We start from the raw sequence: 14,590 nt of genomic DNA, 5'->3' as shown, positions 1-14,590 counted from the left end.
TATGAATGTCTTTATATGTTGAATAGTTGTTTCATGTCAGATGGAGGGATGAAAGATAATTTTATTTGCATATATAGGGAAATTGCTATATTAATGATAAATAACAATATAGGTGGATTGAGCTAGTAATGTCCCAGTTTCTATTCCTCGCCTCCCTAAGGCTCTGTACCAGAATATGCTAACAGTGCAAATTACGTTTCCCAGGATTTCTTGTGAATATGCTTCCAGCTAGATTCAGCCACAGGGAAATCTTACCAGAAAATCAGAGTATATTAAAAGAAAACACATGGCATATTTCTTTGCTTATTTTGCTTTGGGTGGTGATTCTGAGCAAGGCTGTACCTCTTCCAAAGTATCGAATAATGATTTTCAAGGGCACTATGCGCTTTTACTTCTGTGCACCCATTTGTCCATAAGAAAAATAAATAAATAAATAACGATTATATTTTCTGGCCAGGTTTGTTGGCTCACATCCATAATTCCAGCACTTTGGGGGGCCAAGGCAGGAAGATTGCTTCATGCCAGGAGTTCAAGGACAGCCTGGGCAACATAGCAAGACTCTGTCTCTGCAGAAAATAAAATAGAATAAAGAATTAGCTGGGCACGGTGCCATACACCTGTGGACCCATCCACTCCAGATGCTGAGGCAGGAAGATTGTTGGAGCCCAGAAGTTTGTCTCTCTCTATAAATGTATCTTTCAAAGAGAGAGAGAGAGCTCTATATCTATCTATCTATCTATCTATCTATCTATCTATCTATCTATCTATCATCTATCTATCATCTATCCATCCATCTATCTACCATGAGCATGTTGGTATAAAAATGAGTATAATTCAAATTGCATTTATTATTATATATTTGCAAATATTGTATTCATTTTTTTCTTCCAATTTTAAAGAAATTAAAATTAAAACTTTTTTTGTACCTCTAAGTGATCCCAAGACCAAGATGTGGTACCTAATGAACAAAATGAATAAGATGACCCTATTTCTTTATAATTCCACTTTCCACCAAACCATACCTTCTGAAGAACAGCCCTGTCATAATTCTATCATCTATACTATGGTCATAGCTTCCAGGATCTAGTAAGACAATTTTCTCTGCAGCCTTGAGTTAGTCAGTGCTATTTTAAAAATGACAGGCACGAGAAATGAACAAACATAAGAAAAAATTTAAAACAATAGTAAAAATAAATTTAGAAGGATTTTTTTTTGGAACTTGAGCCAAATATTTTCAGATATACTAACTGAAGAAAAACATATAAAACTTTAAATACAGCATAGTCCCTGTTTTAGTTTATCTACCAAACACATCTACCAGTGCGGGATTGAGGTTAAATATTTTTTTTTAAAAGTATTTACAAATTTTTAAACATTTATTTTAAATATTCCACCATTCAGTTAAATATATTAAATGAACCAAGATTTGTGGAACTGCAGGTCACTTAGTTAAAGGTATGACATCCTGCAATTTTATTTAAATTATTGACTTACTTTTTGAATGATCTTAAGACTGAAGACTGCCACTATCCTCTATAAAATGATTTTCATCTGGGAAATCTAGGCAAATGATATTTTCACTTCTAATTGTGATCATTTGTTAGTGTTTGCCACAGTACTTTATAACGTAAAATTTCGTTTATTATTATAAGAAGAAGACAGACCTATAAGTAAATTTTAAATATAATTCTTCACCCCAATGGTAGATTTAAAAGACTCAGAGATCAAATTGTCTGATGTCACACAAATAATGGTACTAGCTTTTAATTTGAATCCATGTCACCAATATTTGTTGTATTTAAAGGATAAATTTTCCTTCATTTCAACTTTGGTGAATCTGACAATTATGTGTCTTGGAGTTGCTCTTCTCGAGGAGTATCTTTGTGGCGTTCTCTGTATTTCCTGAATCTGAATGTTGGCCTGCCTTGCTGGATTGGGGAAGTTCTCCTGGATAATATCCTGCAGAGTGTTTTCCAACTTGGTTCCATTCTCCCTGTCACTTTCAGGTACACCAATCAGACGTAGATTTGGTCTTTTCACATAGTCCCACATTTCTTGGAGGCTTTGCTCGTTTCTTTTTATTCTTTTTTCTCTAAACTTCCCTTCTCGCTTCATTTCATTCATTTCATCTTCCAGGGCTGATACCCTTTCTTCCATTTGATCGCATCGGCTCCTGAGGCTTCTGTATTCTTCACGTAGTTCTCAAGCCTTGGTTTTCAGCTCCATCAGCTCCTTTAAGCACTTCTCTGTATTGGTTATTCTAGTTATACATTCTTCTAAATTTTTTTCAAAGTTTTCAACTTCTTTGCCTTTGGTTTGAATATCCTCCTGTAGCTCGGAGTAATTTGATCGTCTGAAGCCTTCTTCTCTCAACTCGTCAAAGTCATTCTCCGTCCAGCTTTGTTCCGTTGCTGGTGAGGAACTGCATTCCTTTGGAGGAGGAGAGGTACTCTGCTTTTTAGAGTTTCCAGTTTTTCTGCTCTGTTTTTTCCCCATCTGTGTGGTTTTATCTACTTTTGGTCTTTGATGATGGTGATGTACAGATGGGTTTTTGGTGTGGATGTCCTTTCTGTTAGTTTTCCTTCTAACAGACAGGACCCTCAGCTGCAGGTATGTTGGAGTACCTGGCCAGCCATGTGAGGTGTCAGTCTGCCCCTGTGTGGGGGTGCCTCCCAGTTAGGCTGCTTGGGTGTCAGGGGTCAGGGACCCACTTGAGGAGGCAGTCTGCCCGTTCTCAGATCTCCAGCTGCGTGCTGAGAGAACCACTGCTCTCCTCAAAGCTGTCAGACGGGGACATTTAAGTCTGCAGAGGTTACTGCTGTCTTTTTGTTTGTCTGTGCCCTGCCCCCAGAGGTGGAGCCTACAGACGCAGGCATGATTGTATATCTAGAAAACCCCATTGTCTCAGCCCAAAATCTCCTTAAGCTGATAAGCAACTTCGGCAAAGTCTCAGGATACAAAATCAATGTATAAAAATCACAAGCATTCTTATACATCAATAACAGACAAACAGAGAGCCAAATCATGAGTGAACTCCCATTCACAATTGCTTCAAAGAGAATAAAATACCTAGGAATCCAACTTACAAGGGATGTGAAGGACCTCTTCAAGGAGAACTACAAACCACTGCTCAAGGAAATAAAAGAGGATACAAACAAATGGAAGAACATTCCATGCTCATGGGTAGGAATAATCAATATTGTGAAAATGGCCATCCTTCCCAAGGTAATTTACAGATTCAATGCCATCCCCATCAAGTTACCAATGACTTTCTTCACAGAATTGGAAAAAACTACTTTAAAGTTCATATGGAACCAAAAAAGAGCCCGCATCACCAAGTCAATCCTAAGCCAAAAGAACAAAGCTGGAGGCATCAAACTACCTGACTTCAAACTGTACTACAAGGCTACAGTAACCAAAACAGCATGGTACTGGTACCAAAACAGAGATATAGATCAATGGAACAGAACAGAGCCCTCAGAAATAATGCCGCATATCTACAACTATCTGATCTTTGACAAACCTGAGAAAAACAAGAAATGGGGAAAGGATTCCCTATTTAATAAATGGTGCTGGGAAAACTGGCTAGCCATACGTAGAAAGCTGAAACTGGACCCCTTCCTTACACCTTATACAAAAATCAATTCAAGATGGATTAAAGACTTAAATGTTAGACCTAAAACCATAAAAACCCTAGAAGAAAACCTAGGCATTACCATTCAAGACATAGGCATGGGCAAGGACTTCATGTCTAAAACACCAAAAGCAATGGCAACAAAAGCCAACATTGACAAATGAGATCTAATTAAACTAAAGAGCTTCTGCACAGCAAAAGAAACTACCATCAGAGTGAACAGGCAACCTACAAAATGGGAGAAAATTTTCGCAACCTACTCATCTGACAAAGGGCTAATATCCAGAATCTACAATGAACTCCAACAAATTTACAAGAAAAAAACAAACAACCCCATCAAAAAGTGGGCAAAGGACATGAACAGACACTTCTCAAAAGAAGACATTTATGCAGCCAAAAAACACATGAAAAAATGCTCACCATCACTGGCCATCAGAGAAATGCAAATCAAAACCACAATGAGATACCATCTCACACCAGTTAGAATGGCAATCATTAAAAAGTCAGGAAACAACAGGTGCTGGAGAGGATGTGGAGAAATAGGAACACTTCTACACTGTTGGTGGGACTGTAAACTAGTTCAACCATTTTGGAAGTCAGTCTGGCGATTCCTCAGGGATCTAGAACTAGAAATTCCATTTGACCCAGCCATCCCATTACTGGGTATATACCCAAAGGACTATAAATCATGCTGCTATAAAGACACATGCACACGTATGTTTATTGCAGCATTATTCACAATAGCAAAAACTTGGAACCAACCCAAATGTCCAACAATGATAGACTGGATTAAGAAAATGTGGCACATATACACCATGGAATACTAGGCAGCCATAAAAAATGATGAGTTCATGTCCTTTGTAGGGACATGGATGAAATTGGAAATCATCATTCTCAGTAAACTATCACAAGAACAAAAAACCAAACACCGCGTATTCTCACTCACAGGTGGGAATTGAACAATGAGAACACATGGACACAGGAAGGGGAACATCACACTTCGGGGAGTGTTGTGGGGTGGAGGGAGGGGGGAGGGATAGCATTGGGAGATATACCTAATGCTAGATGACGAGTTAATGGGTGCAGCGCACCAGCATGGCACATGTATACATATGTAACTTACCTGCGCATTGTGCACATGTACCATAAAACCTAAAGTATAATAATAATAATAATAATAATAAATAAAAATAAATAAAATAAAAAAAGGATAAATTTTATTTAACTGTAATATTATATTTCATTGTTTGGAAATGAAAGCAAATTGTGGGAGAGCACTATGTTCCAGTGCCTAGATGAATGAGCCCTTGTAGGAAAGAAGATTTATTCTATGGTAGGCACTCAGTAATAAATTTGAATAAGCAATTGAGTATATATATCCACTTATAATCCATGAATAACCAGAAATTCTCTTGAGTGATGCCTTCTATTATGTTAACTTCCTGATTGTTTTAGCCTTATCCAAACCTAGATTCCTGTCACACACAAAAATTTATTTTTTATAAATTTTAGTTGGTATTCCAACCACTAGCAGCACTGCAACTGGATCCAAGAATTCTTAAAAATATAAAGAATTCCAGTGCTCAATTCAGCTGTGCAAGTGTTATGGACTTTCTATATATTTGGTTGATTGGTTGTTGTGAACTCTCTATATTTGGTTGGTTGGTTGTCAAATTATTGGCTCTTCTTTTTTTTCCTTGCAATTTCATGTTCAATAAAATTACTTTAATGGCTTTGGTATAACTCACATGATGTTGGAGTGTCTAGAGGTGGTATTATAAATGACCACCTCTGACTTCTACTGTTTATTGCTAACTGAAGTCTTTCATTCATCACTTGTATTAAGATCATAATTGCCAGGTTTTAAAACTTTTTCATCTAATAAAGGGATAACAATTTTTTCTTCATGTTTTTAGAGAGGAAACATTGGTTGTACTTTAACTTTAGTATATATTTTCCGTTTATTTTATTTTTTAATAAAAAGCTGAAATCAAAAACTTAGATTAACTTATTGATAATGTGTGCATTTGTTGTTGGCATTGTTGTTTGTTTCCTGTAAATAGATAATAGATATCCTGATGAATTTTTAAAGTTTATACTAAGATGTGGATTTCTGTCTGGGGAATTTATATTGCCACCACCCTCCACACAGTCTCCTTCTTTCTCTCTATCTTTAACTAATTCTTTCTCTCTTTTTTCCTGTGTTCATCTTTCTTTTTATATATCTCAGTACTGGAACTTCTGCTCAAACTTGTCTGTCAGCTAAGGATTTTTCTTCTTTGTTGTCTAGAATTATTATTATATCTACTGTATCTTAATAGATTTAACCTATCAAATATTCAAATTATTCTGTCTCTGTGTATATAGAGTATGAAATGTCTATCATATTTTTCATATTTGGTGAACTAAAAAGAAAAATAAAATTATAAAATTATTGAACAAGTTTAAATTAGTTTCTTATTAAAAATGAACAACCAAAATATAGAAAATTTGCTCATGAAAATAATACGTAAAATTTTTCATTAGAATGAATAAGAGAAAATAAAATACATATTTAATACCAGTTAATTACCCCCAGCCAGCAAACCCGTCATAGAATTAATAGCATTGTGTTTGGGGCTTTTAGTTTTAGGTAATTCATGAGAGAAATTGCCATTTTATAAAATAATGTTTTATCTTCTATCAGATCTTTGTTCCTTAGAATAGCTCTTGTCCTTGAAATAAATGTTCTAAGACCCCCATTGGATGCATGAAACCACAGATGGTAATGAACCTGATTGCCATCAATCAGAACACTTTTCTGTTCATATCTTCCATTCCCAAATTTACTGCCTTTTCCTTCTTAACTAAGCACTTGTCACACATTGTGGCTGTAACTTTTGCAGTTTGAGGTGTGACAGCAAAACTAACATAATTTTTTCCTCCTTCTCAATTTTACAAATAGAATATTTATTTTTACCCTACATCTTAGCAAAAAGTACAACCTTTTTTCTTTTTTTATTAAGTTGAGAACTTTCACTTTCAACTTTATGTACTTTAAGCACCTTATGGCCTCTCTTTGGCAAAGCCAAATTTCTGGCATCATTGTTCTTGCACTTTGGAGCTATTGTGAAGTAAAATAGGAACTACTTGAATGCAAGCACTGTGATACTGCCACAGTTGATCTGATAATCGAGATGGCTAAGTGACTCATGGACAGGTAGCATATATACCATGGATGCATTGGGCAAAGGAAGGATTCACATCCCAGGGTATGAGATTTCATCATGCTACTCAGAATAGTGCCCAATTTAAAACTCATACAGTTTACTTCTGGAAGTTTCCATTTAATATTTTCACACTATATTTGACTGTGGGTGACTGAAACTGAGGAAAGCAAAAATGTGATGAAGGGGTCTTCTGTACTTACATTTCATAGCATTACACCAGTTAACTGGATGAGGATATTTATGAAATAAGGAATCTTCTCCTTAAGTTTGAATGATTGAAGATGAAAAAATTTCATCTATTCTCTTGCCTTTTTAACATTTAATTATATCTGTAATGACAGAGACTTTGGGCTTATATCATTTAGAGGCTTTTCACTTATTTGCAGCTAGAATACTATAAACTTAAATAGGAGATGTGATTGCTGTAGTTTTAGTAAAGTACCTACGGTTTAGGTGATATCATTAGTAATGGCCTTTTCATGCATTTGTTCATTGCTTCATAAGATCAAAAATAGTGTGTCCATGATTTTTTATCCTTTCTCCATAATATGGATTAAATAGATTAGCGAGTGCTCCAGAAATACATTTATTACAGAATTATTACAAAAATGACCAGGCGTCACATTTTCAAATTCAATTATTCTCCATTACTTGGAAATTAATTTACTTTCTATTTATAGTAAGCACATACTTGCTTTTGCTTTTGTGTTTGATTGTGTGTGTGTTTTAATCATTAGGAAGGGTACAGGGCTGAAAGCAATCATATTTGCTCTCAGTGGTTAATCAACCTCTGAAAATTTTTAAAGATTTGATGTTTTATTCTCCTCACTCATTACACATTTGATTATGCACATTTTCTTTGGCTTTCCATTCAGTCCAGGTTCATCTTGTATAAATCCTGCCCTGGGTCCAGAATCAGCAATTTTGCCAAGCAGCACTGGTTCCTTTTAATGAAAAATGGTAGTCAAAATCAAGAACTAAGAGCCACTTCTGCTGATTTCTTTTATTCATTCTCAGCTATCAGAGCAAGAAAATAGCTTATACACATCAGTGTGTAAGCTAACACAGGTATATACTCATGTCTATAAACACTTCTACATGTAGACATATGTATCTATATTAACATTTTTTTATGTCTTCAACTTTAATTTATTGCCACATGGATCATTTTAAATTTCTTGTCATGCTAAGCTGTAAATTTCCACACCATTGGTAAGAAACAAGCTTTCCATCATCTGTCACATCCATTTATTGTTTTCAATTCCATACATATTTTAAGTATTTCATACTGATATATATTATATATATAATATGTAATATATAATATATATCAGAATTGTTTACCCACACTCCCATAGGAAACAATCAACTATAGTACAGTGTTTATGTGCAGTTCCTTTTGTATTTTGTTTTATAGGCCTCACTCATTTTCAAGTTACTTAGGTCAGCACTTTTTCTCCCACTCCATCACTAAGGTTTTTTCATACATTTGCAATACGGTTAGATTCTGTTGTTACAGTCTGCATTCCTTCTTGGGATCTCTGGGTCTCCTAAATGATTTTTTAAAATTTTCATACATTATTGTTTATTTTCTGTGATGTAAAGTTTTAGGGGTATTGTCAAATACACAGTGCCAGGTATCTACAATTATAGGACCATATACACTATTTTTACTGCCTTAAAAATCCTTATAGATCTTAATCAATCCTACTGTCATCCTCATAATCCCAGATAACTACCAATCTTTTAAATGTATATAGATTTGCTTTTTCCACAATACCATGTAATTGAAATCAAAAGGTATGCAAGATTTTCAGACTAGCTTCTGTCCCTTAGTGATATGGTTTGACTGTGTCCCCATCCAAATCTCATCTTGAATTGTAGCTCCCATAATTCCCACATGTTGTGGGAGAGACCCAGTGGGAGATAATTAAATCATGGGGACGGTTTCCCCCATACTCTTCTAGTGGTAGTAAATAAGTCTCATGAGATCTGATGTTTTTATAAGAGATTTCCCCTTTTGCTTGGCTCTCTCATTCTCTCTTGCCTGCTGCCAGGCAAAATGTGACTTTCACCTCCCACCATGATTGTGAGGCCTCCCCAGCCATGTGGAACTGTGTGTCCATTAAACCTCTTTTATAAATTACCCAGTCTCAAGTATATCTTTATCATCAGTGTGAAAACAGACTAATATGGTAAATTGCTATCAGGAGTGGGGTGCCACTGTAAAGATACCCAAAAATGTGAAAGTGACCTTGGAACTGGGTAACAAGCAGAGGTTGGAACAGTTTGGAGGGATCTGAAGAAAACAGGATAATGTGGAAAAGTTTGGAACTTCCTAGAGACTTGTGAAATTGCTTTGACCAAAATGCCGATAATGATATGGACAACGAAATCCAGGCTGAGGCGATTTCCGATGGAGATGAGGAACTTGTTGCAGGTGAAGTAAAGTTGACTCTTGCTATGTTTTTGCAAAGAAAATGGCAGCATTTTGCCCCGCCTTAGAGATTTGTGAAACTTTGAACTTGAAGGAGATGATTTAGAGCATATGACAGAAGAAATTTCTAACCAGCAAAGCATTGAAGAGGTGAGTTGGGTGTTGCTAAAAACATTCAGTTTTAAAAGGGAAATGGAGCATAAAAGTTTAGAAAATTTTCAGCCTGAGACTACAATAGGAAAGAAAAACTCATTTTCTATGGGGAAATTCAAGCTGGCTGCAGAAATTTGCACAAGCAGCAAGGAGCCAAATACAATGGGGAAAATGTCTGCAGGGTATGTCAGAGACTTTTTGGGCAGCTCCTCCCATGACAGGCCCGGAGGCCTAAGGAGAAAAAGATGGCTTCATGGGCAGGGCCCAGGGTCCCCCTGCTCTGTGCAGTGGCTGCTTAGTGCCCTGCATCCCAGCTGCTTCAGCCATGGCTAAAAGAGGGTAAGGTACAGCTTGGACCACAGCTTCAGAGGGTGCAATCCTCAAGCCTTAGCAGCTTCTGTGTGGTGTTGAGCCTGCGGGTGCAGAGCAGTCAAGAACTGAGTTTTGGGAACCTCCACCTAGATTTCAGAAGATGTATGGAAAAGCCTGGATGCCCAGGCAAAATTTTGCTGCAGGGGCAGGACCATCGTGGAGAACCTCTTCTAGGGCAGTGCTGAAGGGAAATGTAAGATTGAAGCCCCCACACACAGTCCCCACTGGGGCACTGCCTAGTGGAGCTGTGAGAAGAGGGCCACCATCCTCCAGACCCCAGAATGGTAAATCCACCTATAACTTGCACTGTATGCCTGGAAAAGCCAAAGACAATGCAAGCCTGAAAGGAGCCAGGAGGGGAGCCTGCAAAGCCACAGAGGCACAGCTGCCCAAAACCATGGGAACCCACATCTTGCCTGGATATGAGATATGGAGTCAAAGTATTAACATTTTACTGCCCCATTGGATTTCAGACTTGCATGGGGCTTTTAGCCCCTTCGTTTTGGCCGATTTCTCCTATTTGGAATGGGTGTATTTATCCAACCAATGCCTGTACCTCATTGTATCTTGGAAGTAACTAACTTGCTTTTGATTTCACAGGGTCATAGGTGGAAGGGAATTGCCTTGTCTCAGATGAGACTTTGGATTGTGGACTTTTGAGTTTATGGTGAAATGAATTAAGACTTTGGGGGACTGTTAGGAAGGCATGATTGATTTCAAAATGTGAGGACATGAGATTTGGGAGGGGTCAGGGGCAGAATGATATGGTTTGGCTATGTCCCTACCCAAATCTCATCTTGACTGGTAGCTCCCATAACTCCCATGTGTTGTGGGAGGGACTCAGTGGGAGATAATTGTATCATGGGGGTGGTTTCCTGCATACTGTTCTCATGGTAGTGGTAAGTCTTATGAGATCTGATGTTTTCTAAGGGGTTTCCCCTTTTGCTTGGGTCTCTCATTCTCTCTTATCTTGCTGCCACGTAAGATGTGCCTTTTGCTTTCTGCCATGATTATGTGCCTTCCTCAGCCACGTGGAACTGTGGAGTCCATTAAACCTTTTTTTCTTTATAAATTACCCAGTCTTGGATATGTCTTTATCAGCAGCGTGAAAACAGACTAATACACTTAGCAATGTACATTTTCATTTCCTTTATTTTTATCAAGCCATAAAAAATATAAAGGAAATGTAAATTACTTATTTTGATCACTGAATGATATTTCATTGAATGGATATTCTGGAGTCTGACTATTTATTCACCTATTGTAGATTTTAATTACTTGCAGTTTTTTGGGATTATGAATAAAGCTTCTATAAGCATTTATGTGCAGGTTTTTGTTTGAACATAAGTTTTGAATTTGGCTAATATCTATGAGCACAATTATAGGATCTTATGGTAAGACTATATTTAGCTTTGTAAGAAACTGCCAAATTGTCTTCCAAGATGACTGTACCATTTGCATTCTTATTAGTAATGAAAGAGATTTCCTATTGCTTTGATTTATTCCCAGAATTTGGTATTATCAAATTTTTGGGTTACAGCTATCATAATAGATATGTAGTGCTATCTTATATTGGAGTTTTAATATGCAATTCCATCATGGCACGTGATGTGGAGTAGTTTCATATACCTGTTTGCCATTTGTATATATTAATTTGTGAAGTGTCTGATTAGATGTTTTGTCTATTTCTCAATTGGATTATTTATTTTTATTATTGAGTTATAAAAGTATTTTGCATATTTTTATACAAATCCTTTATATGTGTTTGCAATTTTTTTTCTACCAGGGTGTGACTAGCCTCTTAATTGTCATTACAGTGTCTATCACAGAGCAGAATATTTCAACTTCAACAACTTCACATCATCTCTTTTTCTTTCATAGACTGTGACTTCAGTTTTGTATTTAACATCACATCAGCTAAACAAACATCACATGTTTTTGCCTAGGTTTTCTTCTGGGAGTTTTATAGTGTTGTGTTTCACAATTAGTTCTATGATGAACTTTGGACTATTGTTTCTGAAAGGTATGAGATCTTTCATCTATCCCTAGGTTTACTTTTTGGCAGGTGATGTCTAATTTTTCCTGACCATTTGGTAAAATGACATTCATTTCTCCATTGGATTGCCCTTACTTCTTTGCCAATGATCAGTTCACTACATTTGTGTGATTCTAGTTAAGGGTTTGCTTCCATTAATCTATGTGTCTATTCCTTGCGTCAAAACCATAGTATCTCGAATACAATAGATTTACAGTAATTCTAGAAATCAGGTAGTGAGGTCGTGTCAGTTCTACAGCTTTGCTTTTTTTTTTTTTTTTTTTTTGGTTTGTTGTGGATAATTCTGGGGCTCCTGTCTGTCTTTTCATGTAAACATTTGAACCAGTTTGTCAATATGCACAGGATAACTCACTTGGATTTCTACTGGAATTATATTAAATCTGTAAATCAATTGAAAAATAATTGTCAAAAGTGTGGCGCCAGATATCGCGGTTGAGGTGGATGGAAGGGACTTGCTGCAGGGAGATGAGGCGGCTGCAGTGACTGCAGCTCCAGAGCTCCAGGAGTGGCTCTGCACAGGTACTTCTGCCCCAGAGAGGACGAATATGAATACCCAGACAACAGTCGCATCTGTCTTTGTGCTGTATGTGTGTCAAGGCAACAGGAAAACACTGTGGGGCATTGAGCTGTGGTGGGTGCAAGGGCTTCTTCAGATGCAGCATATGCAAGAGTCACGTTTATTCTTGCAGGTTCCATCAGCAATGTTTTGTTGACAAGGCCAAAAGGAATCAATGTAGATACTGTCAATTAAGAAAGTGTTTTAGAGCAGGAATGAAAAAAGAAGTTGTGCATAATGAATGCAATAGAACAAGCACCAGAAGAAGCACATGTGATGGCAGCAATATCCCCTCCATTAACACACTGGCACAAGCTGAAGTTCTGTCTTGCCAGATCTCAGTCTCAAGCCTTGGGGCAAGTACTGATATACATGTTAAAAAAAAAAAAAAAAGAAAGTGTTGGTGATGTCTGTGAATTTCTGGAACAGCTGCTCTTAGTCTTGGTGGAATGGGCTAAATATATTTCTGCCTTCTGTCAGTTACCATTGGATGATAAGGTGGCACTGTTGAGATCTCATGCAAGGTAACACTTAACTGCCTGGAGCTATAAAGAGATCCATGATGTATAAAGATATTTTGCTTTTGGGAAACAACTATATTATTCACTGCAACAGCTGTGAATTTGAGATTAGCAGTGTAACCAGTCGGGTTCTAGATGAGCTGGTTCAACCATTTCAAGAAATCCAAAAGGCAATTGTATTTTTTGGCCCAGATGTGAAAGGGCTACACTTAAATGGGCTGCATAGATCCAATAAACATTAGGAACATGCAATTCCAAGGGCGGATGGGTTTGGAGAACTCCATCAACGATCCGCAGTATGGCTCCCGGGGGGAGGTTTGGAGAGTTGTTTCTGCTGCTGCCCACACTGCTGCGCATCATTTGGCAAATGATTTAGCAAATACAGTTTGTTTAAAAAACTTTTGCAGATGACTTAAATTGGCCACCTACTTCAGGAAATGTTAAATGGGGCTTCCAATGATAGTAGTCATCTCCATCATCCAATACATCCACACTTATCTCAAGATCCATTAACTGGACAAACTGTACTTTTAGGTCCCATGTACACACTGGTTCTGATGCAGACCACATTTGAACTCCTGAAACTCCACTCCCTTCCCCACCACAAGGCTCTGCACAAGAAGATTACAGAACAGCTACAAATCAAGCTTCAGTCATTTCACCAGCCTCTCTTCAAACAAAAACAGTTGTGAAAATGTGTTTATTTCTGAACAGCACTGCATAAATATGAAAAGCTGTTTGTCTTGAAACATCTCAAGATAGTACTTTTGGCAAAAACTGATCCAAGGCTTCTTCATGGAACTGTTATAAGACAGTATCCTATGTTCATTCTGTTTGTTGTTGCTACTGTGTGAAACTTTCACCTGAAACCAATGTATATTTGAGTTTAAAGATGTTTATGTAGTGTGTTTCTTCCATCTGCCCTTGCATTCTGCCTGCATCTGTTAAGCCTAATAACACCTTTGATTTGTTTCCTTAATATTGATTGAAATGCATAAGTAATTGCTTTATTGTGATGTGATGCAGAACAAAATGTACTTTTTAAACTTAGAATAGTGGATCAGAAATCTCAATTTAATATAAACTGAAGGTTTTTTTAAAAATAAATTACGAACTTGTTGATTAGAAAAATAAAGCAATTGCTGTAGAATAAGGTATACCTTTTTGAAGACTCTCCTATGGGTGTTCTGTGGCAAAGAAGCATCTTTTTGGTCTACAGTTAAATACGCCTATCCTAAGTTTAGGAAATTATAAAAAGCCATTCCAAGAAAGAATGGATATTTTTTGAAATGTGACTGTCTTTGAAGATTTATGTTAAGCTAAGACATGTTAGTTAAGATACAAGCTAAACAGTAACAAAGAAACTCCTAAAAGATTGACTCCAATTAGGCAGACATTTATTTCTTTCTCCTGAAACAATCTAGAGATAATTCTCCATTGACTAGAAATCAGCACATGCCTGCAGTTGGGTCCCAGGGCGGCCAGGAGAATCATCTATAGGTGCAATTTCTGTGTCAGCCAAAGCCATGACACTCAAAGAAAGCTGATCCTGGGGACAAATTAGCTATCTACCATCAATGTGCCTTATTTAGTCCTTATAACAACACTGTAGGAGACAGAGTATTATCTCTCTTTTATAAATAAAATAAATG

General features: G+C 37.0%; 1 pseudogene; it reads left to right on the top strand.

Moving 5' to 3' along the window:
- Window positions 1–9,211: 9,211 nt before the first annotated feature.
- LOC100460555 (hepatocyte nuclear factor 4-gamma-like) lies at window positions 9,212–13,630 on the top strand (annotated as a pseudogene).
- Window positions 13,631–14,590: the final 960 nt, after the last annotated feature.

This window comes from Pongo abelii, chromosome 14, assembly GCF_028885655.2.
Source record: "Pongo abelii isolate AG06213 chromosome 14, NHGRI_mPonAbe1-v2.0_pri, whole genome shotgun sequence".
Classification (NCBI taxonomy): Eukaryota; Metazoa; Chordata; class Mammalia; order Primates; family Hominidae; genus Pongo; species Pongo abelii.
The sequence above is the reverse complement of the archived record's forward strand: the minus strand, read 5'-3'. Positions and strand labels throughout refer to the sequence as shown.